The sequence below is a fragment of the Gobio gobio genome (genome assembly GCF_949357685.1).
Source record: "Gobio gobio genome assembly, chromosome: 18".
NCBI classification, from domain to species: Eukaryota; Metazoa; Chordata; class Actinopteri; order Cypriniformes; family Gobionidae; genus Gobio; species Gobio gobio.
This window is the reverse complement of record NC_137111.1, coordinates 4,028,280-4,035,274: the sequence shown is the minus strand read 5'-3', so window position 1 is coordinate 4,035,274 and position 6,995 is coordinate 4,028,280.

The window sequence follows — 6,995 nt, the reverse complement described above, 5'->3', positions numbered from 1 at the left end:
AAAAGTGAATTTTGCATAATAGGTCCCCTTTAAAGAAGCACTCATTTTTGGCTATTCAAATATACACTCTTAAAAAGAAAGCTTCTTTATTTGCATCAGTGGCTCCATGAAAGGTTCTTTAGATCTTCAGGTTCTTCACGCTAAGAAAAAAAAGTTCTTCTATGACCTTTATTAATCTGAACAGTCTACTTTGCTTACATTGTTTTGTTTCACAGCTAGAGATATGATTTCTAGAATGTGTTTATTATTAATAGCAATATTAGATGTAATATCTGTCATTAGATCATATTTAACAGTGATGCGCGATCGCTGTGCTCGTTCTGGCCTTCAGTGTGTGTGTCGCTGTGGAACTGTGAAGCTCTGTTTGCAATGCAGAACCCACAGATCAAGACTAATGTGGCGTCTGATGAGAGAGCGAGCGAGTGTTAAGCAGTCCATTCAGATTTCACAGGTGCTCTTTCTCACTCCTGCAGGGAAACTGTGGCCACATGCTTTATTTTGGCAAAAGCTAAGCGCCGAGTGACTTAACGAAACGGAAGGAATTATTTCACTCGCAAACCCGGCTGTAATGACTTCACCCTGACGACCGTGGTGTTTAGCCCTGGTGGAGGAGAGCAGTTAAGTGCGTTATGGAAGTGCTGAAGCCTGCCATTACCTGTTTCTGGCCCATTTCTCTCAATGACCACAGTGCATTTAAGCCATGACGCTTCCTCAAACACAGCGGTTGCTATGGCGATGACATACCATGGTCAAAGAGCGCAGGATCCCATCAGGTGTAAGTAACATTGTTTTAGAAAATAACACCCATAATGTGTCCAATAAAGCCTTGTTTCCGCGTCTGTATCTCTGTTTGTCTCTCATATAAACACACTAATTTTGTGTCCTTCTTCCCGCCATAAAAGCCTTCCCACAATCCCTCCAACACGGCTGTGCTCTTACACGGAGACGGCTGGGTCAGCTGATGCTCGCGGCCACATAATGATTTGAGTGCTGATGCTGATGATGTCATACATGTATATAATGTATTTTGTGTATTTTATATGTTACGCTTCAGCAGTGTCAGAGCTGTCACATGGTTTGCCTCCTCAAATGCTGTCGCCCTCACAGGTAACACTACACCTGCACACAATAAACACATTTAAATGAAATTATTGTACTATATTTCATTTTAATACATACAAATACGTAAATTTTAATACAATACATTTAATTTGGGGGGATTTTATTGTACTTCACACACAATACTCACCAGAGCATGAAAACCCAATATTTGTGTGTGTGTGTGTGTGTGTGTGTGTGTTTGTTTGTTTGTGTTAGTGTGTGTTAGTATATGTGTGTGTGTGAGAGAGAGCGAGTGTGTGTGTGTGTGTGTGTGTGTGTGTGTGTGTGTGTGTGTGTGTGTGTGTGTGTGTGTGTGTGTGAGTGAGTGAGTGAGTGAGTGAGAGAGAGAGATGGAGAGAGTGTGTGTCTTTGTGTGTGTGTGTGTGTGTGTGTGTGTGTGTGTGTGTGTGTGTGTGTGTGTGTGTGTGTGTGTGTGTGTGTGTGTGTGTGTGTGTGTGTGTGTGTGTGTGTGTGTGTGTTTGTTTGAGTGTGTGTGTGTGTGTGTGAGTGAGTGAGTGAGTGACGAGTGAGAGAGAGAGGGAGAGAGTGTATGTCTTTTTCTGTGTGCATGTGTGTGAGTGTGTGTGTTTGTGTGTGTTTGTTTGTTTGTTTGAGTGTGTGTGTGTGTGTGTGTGTGTGTGTGTGTGTGTGTGTGTGTGTGTGTGTGTGTGTGTGTGTGTGTGTGTGTGTGTGTGTGTGTGTGTGTGTGTGTGTGTGTGTGTGTGTGTGTGTGTGTGTGCCTGTTTTGCACTCTTGATGTTGTAAACGTCAATCCCGTCATTGTTGTTGTTGTTGTTGTTGTTGTTGTTTTGCTTCATGGCTGATTTGTACATTGCAAACACCCCCAAATGTTTTGTGCATTCACAGAGCAAGTGGAACAAAGGTTAGGTCAATTAAAAAATGTAAATGCTGAGATGTCAAATCCAAATGGACCCAACAATACCAGAGGACCAGGAGAAATAAAGACAGACTCAATAGCTAAAGCTCAGAGGTTATTCCACCATATTGCGCATCGCACCTTCTCCCAGTGTGTTGTGTCTCTCCGGTCTCTGATAGCCTGAGGTCAGCCGTCAGGGCTGCAGAGGGAAGATAATAATAATTAATAATAATTAATAATAATAATAATAATTAGTTACATTTATATAGCGCTTTAGGCACTCAAAGCGCTTTACATAGAAGGGGGGAATCTCCTCAACCACCACCTGATGATGCGACGGCAGCCATATAGAGCCAGAGCGGCACGCGTCATAATCTGAAGACCACGCCCACCGGGGGGGGAAACAATCCAACGCTCTCCATTGACTTTGCATTGCGTGAGGCTGCATCCTTGTCATTTCGGACTTATTACAAAAAACTGAACAATGTATAAAAGCTGATATGTGACAAAATGAACTGCAAACAAGCTAAACAAAACCCAGAAGCAAAAACCCAGACGTTTTTATAAGCTGTTGACCCAAAAAACGAGCGTTTAAGGACAAAAAAGTGGATTCAGGCCATTGAGACAGAGCGTGACGGCTCATATTACACTGAGAACTACGGCGACTAGAGGGGAATGTAATCAACAACAGTAAATATAATATATAAAACGGACATTTGGATATTTGACTTAACAGTGACAAAATGTTTCCTGCACACATACACATACTGAGACACACTGAGTGTCAGGATCCCAAAATTTACCCATTCATCCTGCTGAAGCTTCACTTCGTATTGCCTGTATCCACTTTTATCTTCTTAAACGCTCGTTTTTTTTGGGTCGACAGCTTAAAAAAAACTTATTTCTGTGTTGTTTAGCTTGTTTGCTGTACACCTTGTCACATATCAGCTTTTAGACATTGTTCTGTTTTTTGTTATAAGTCCGAAATGACAATGAGGCAGCCTCACGCAATACAAAGTCAATGGAGAGCGTTGGATTGTTTCCCCCCCCCCCGGTGTGGGCGTGGCCTAAATACGCTCTGTCTCTATAGCACCAGAACACCCACCAATCACCAGCTTATGGTGGAGAGGAGACAGAGTGATGAAGCCAATCGTATGTATATATGGAGATGATTAGGAGGCCATGATGGACAGGGGCCAATGGGCAAATTTGGCCATGATGCCGGGGTTACACCCCTACTCTTTATCGAAGGACATCCTGGGATTTTTAATGACCACAGAGAGTCAGGACCTCGGTTTAACGTCTCATCTGAAGGACGGTGCTTGTTACAGTATATAGTGTCCCCATCACTATACTGGGGTGTTAGGACACACACACACCACAGGATGAGCGCCCTCTGCTGGCCTCACTAACACCTCTACCAGCAGAGGAATGAGCCGCTCCTGCTGGAGGAATGAGCCGCTCCTGCTGGAGGAATGAGCCGCTCCTGCTGGAGGAATGAGCCGCTCCTGCTGGAGGAATGAGCCGCTCCTGCTGGAGGAATGAGCTGCTCCTGCTGGAGGAATGAGCCGCTCCTGCTGGAGGAATGAGCCGCTCCTGCTGGAGGAACGAGCCGCTCCTGCTGGAGGAATGAGCCGCTCCTGCTGGAGGAATGAGCCGCTCCTGCTGGAGGAATGAGCCGCTCCTGCTGGAGGAACGAGCCGCTCCTGCTGGAGGAATGAGCCGCTCCTGCTGGAGGAATGAGCCGCTCCTGCTGGAGGAATGAGCCGCTCCTGCTGAAGGAATGAGCCGCTCCTGCTGGAGGAATGAGCCGCTCCTGCTGGAGGAATGAGCTGCTCCTGCTGGAGGAATGAGCCGCTCCTGCTGGAGGAATGAGCCGCTCCTGATGGAGGAATGAGCCGCTCCTGCTGGAGGAATGAGCCGCTCCTGCTGGAGGAATGAGCCGCTCCTGCTGGAGGAATGAGCCGCTCCTGCTGGAGGAATGAGCTGCTCCTGCTGGAGGAACGAGCCGCTCCTGCTGGAGGAACGAGCCGCTCCTGCTGGAGGAATGAGCCGCTCCTGCTGGAGGAATGAGCCGCTCCTGCTGGAGGAATGAGCCGCTCCTGCTGGAGGAATGAGCCGCTCCTGCTGGAGGAATGAGCTGCTCCTGCTGGAGGAATGAGCTGCTCCTGCTGGAGGAATGAGCCGCTCCTGCTGGAGGAATGAGCCGCTCCTGCTGGAGGAACGAGCCGCTCCTGCTGGAGGAACGAGCCGCTCCTGCTGGAGGAATGAGCCGCTCCTGCGGGAGGAATGAGCCGCTCCTGCTGGAGGAATGAGCCGCTCCTGCTGGAGGAATGAGCTGCTCCTGCTGGAGGAACGAGCCGCTCCTGCTGGAGGAACGAGCCGCTCCTGCTGGAGGAATGAGCCGCTCCTGCTGGAGGAATGAGCCGCTCCTGCTGGAGGAATGAGCCGCTCCTGCTGGAGGAATGAGCCGCTCCTGCTGGAGGAATGAGCTGCTCCTGCTGGAGGAATGAGCTGCTCCTGCTGGAGGAATGAGCCGCTCCTGCTGGAGGAATGAGCCGCTCCTGCTGGAGGAACGAGCCGCTCCTGCTGGAGGAACGAGCCGCTCCTGCTGGAGGAATGAGCCGCTCCTGCTGGAGGAATGAGCCGCTCCTGCTGGAGGAATGAGCCGCTCCTGCTGGAGGAAAGAGCCGCTCCTGCTGGAGGAATGAGCCGCTCCTGCTGGAGGAATGAGCCGCTCCTGCTGGAGGAATGAGCCGCTCCTGCTGGAGGAACGAGCCGCTCCTGCTGGAGGAATGAGCCGCTCCTGCTGGAGGAATGAGCTGCTCCTGCTGGAGGAATGAGTCGCTCCTGCTGGAGGAATGAGCTGCTCCTGCTGGGATAACATCTCCACTTCTCATCCTGCAAACAAGCTTTGGCACAGGAGCAATCGCTTTAAATGGCAGTGTCTTCAGTGTTCATCAACTTCTGTCTTTGTGCAGAGAAAATCTGCCCAGATTCCTGGAGTATTGTAGTCGAGTATTTCACTTGTGTATATGTAGGGGAGCCTACATTATTTAGAGAAAAAATAGCGCCAAAATTCAAAAATCTCTGTAAGATATTACTGAATCTTACTTAAGTTTAGTTTTCATCTTTGTTTTTTGTGTTTTTTTTTTAAATAAGACAGTTGAGCAGATGGGGTGTGTGTTAACACTGCGTTACAATGAGCCCCTATTAGGAATATGCCATTATATTCTATACTTTTATGAATTATTTTGAGAAACCATGAGAAAAGTGTGAATAATAACTGTTCAGAAATTACTCATTATTATTATGTTTTGAACTATGCTGTATAGCTGTATTTAACGATGTGTTTGTAGTCAAACTCAAAAATGCTTTTATTTTTAATGATTCAAAAATGCCATTATTTTATTTTAAAAAGTTAATAATTGTATTTTGTTGACAAAATATTTTAGTTTGTCTTGTATATTTTTTTGATTATATCAGGTAATATTTTAAGCTGTTATTTGGTCATGTTATAATGTCCTCCACCTATGGGGCATGTTGTCACATTTCACTTCCATTCTTTCGGGGTAAATCAAGATAAAAGTAAACCCTGTATTAAAAAAAAAAAAAAAAAACCATCATAATTGTACTAGACATGTGTGCAATTAATGTGGGAAAAAATAAATACTCTGAACCCCAAGTGGATTTACACAAACTGAGAAAGTCAAAAAGCGTTAGGTTGTGCCCCACTCTTAGTATTTTCACTGTTTGTACATGAAGACATTAAATGGCCTTACATTTCACAAGAACACAAATACAAACAAGAAGGCATAGTGAGACGTTTAGCACTGCTTTCACCGCCTCGTTCCTCTGGAAGATTCCCATCACTTGCTCTGATCTGTCCATTGATTCCCACGCCTGCTGAAACAGGATTTACGGCCCTGCTCCTGACCTTCTGCTTCTGTCTTCAGACCGCAGACTCCAGCTATAGGTCAGCGTTATCAGACAGATCTCGCCACTTTACACACACACACTCTCTGGATTAAGCTGGACCGAGATATTGACTGAAAGCCACTGGGAATCACATGCAGTGCCAGAGGTCCATTTGTGTTAGTGGAATACCTCAGTGTTTTTCTCTTAAAAAACATTAACACTTTGTGTACTACTCGCTGACAAGGCAGAATGTCAAGGCCTTTGGCAGTGTTGGGTGTAACTAGTAGTAATCAGTTCCTGTAATTTAATGACTTTTCTCTTGACACAGTAAAGTAAGGGATAACTCTTATTTTTTGTGTAATTAAAGGGGTCATGAACTGGCTTTTTTATTGTTTTATCCTGTTGTCTAAGGTCAACTTATGACGTTTGTGTGGTTTACATTCAGAAACGTCATAATTAATAAGTAATAGGCTATTTTCTGCCCTGGTTTTGAGGCTCTCTGAAAAAACTCTGGGTTTTTATGGGCGTGACTCACTGAAGACTTGGAAGTAAACGCCCACAGCTAGGATTGGATAAGATTTGCATATTTAATGAGCTTCAGCTCCTCTCAGTACATGTGGGGATTGTTTTGAAAGCGTCTGGGGAATCATACACAGGACTCGCGAAATATCTCTATCAAACACACACAAAGATTCATCTCTCATTACCTGCGATTGATTGGAATGTTTTTTTTGTATTACTTGGCCGGCCCGATCAGTGAATATAAGTGTGAACCGTACACGCACACACACACACACACACGCACAAGAAAGGAATGTTATTTCACTATTTAACCCTCTGGGGTACTTCGGGTCAAAAATTACCCGGAATTTTTTTTTTTTTTTAATCGTAGCTTCATCGGAATGGTCCGAAACTTGGTGACTTTATTGGTACTTGGTATATGAACACCCAAAAAAATTGGGGACAGGATTTGAAAAGTCTAAGTAGTTGTAAAAACAATAGTCACACTCAGGACCTTCGGGTCAAAAATGACCCCCAGAGGAAATGAATGGGAAATGAATAGGAAATGAATGGGAAATTGGCAAAAATATGAAAATAC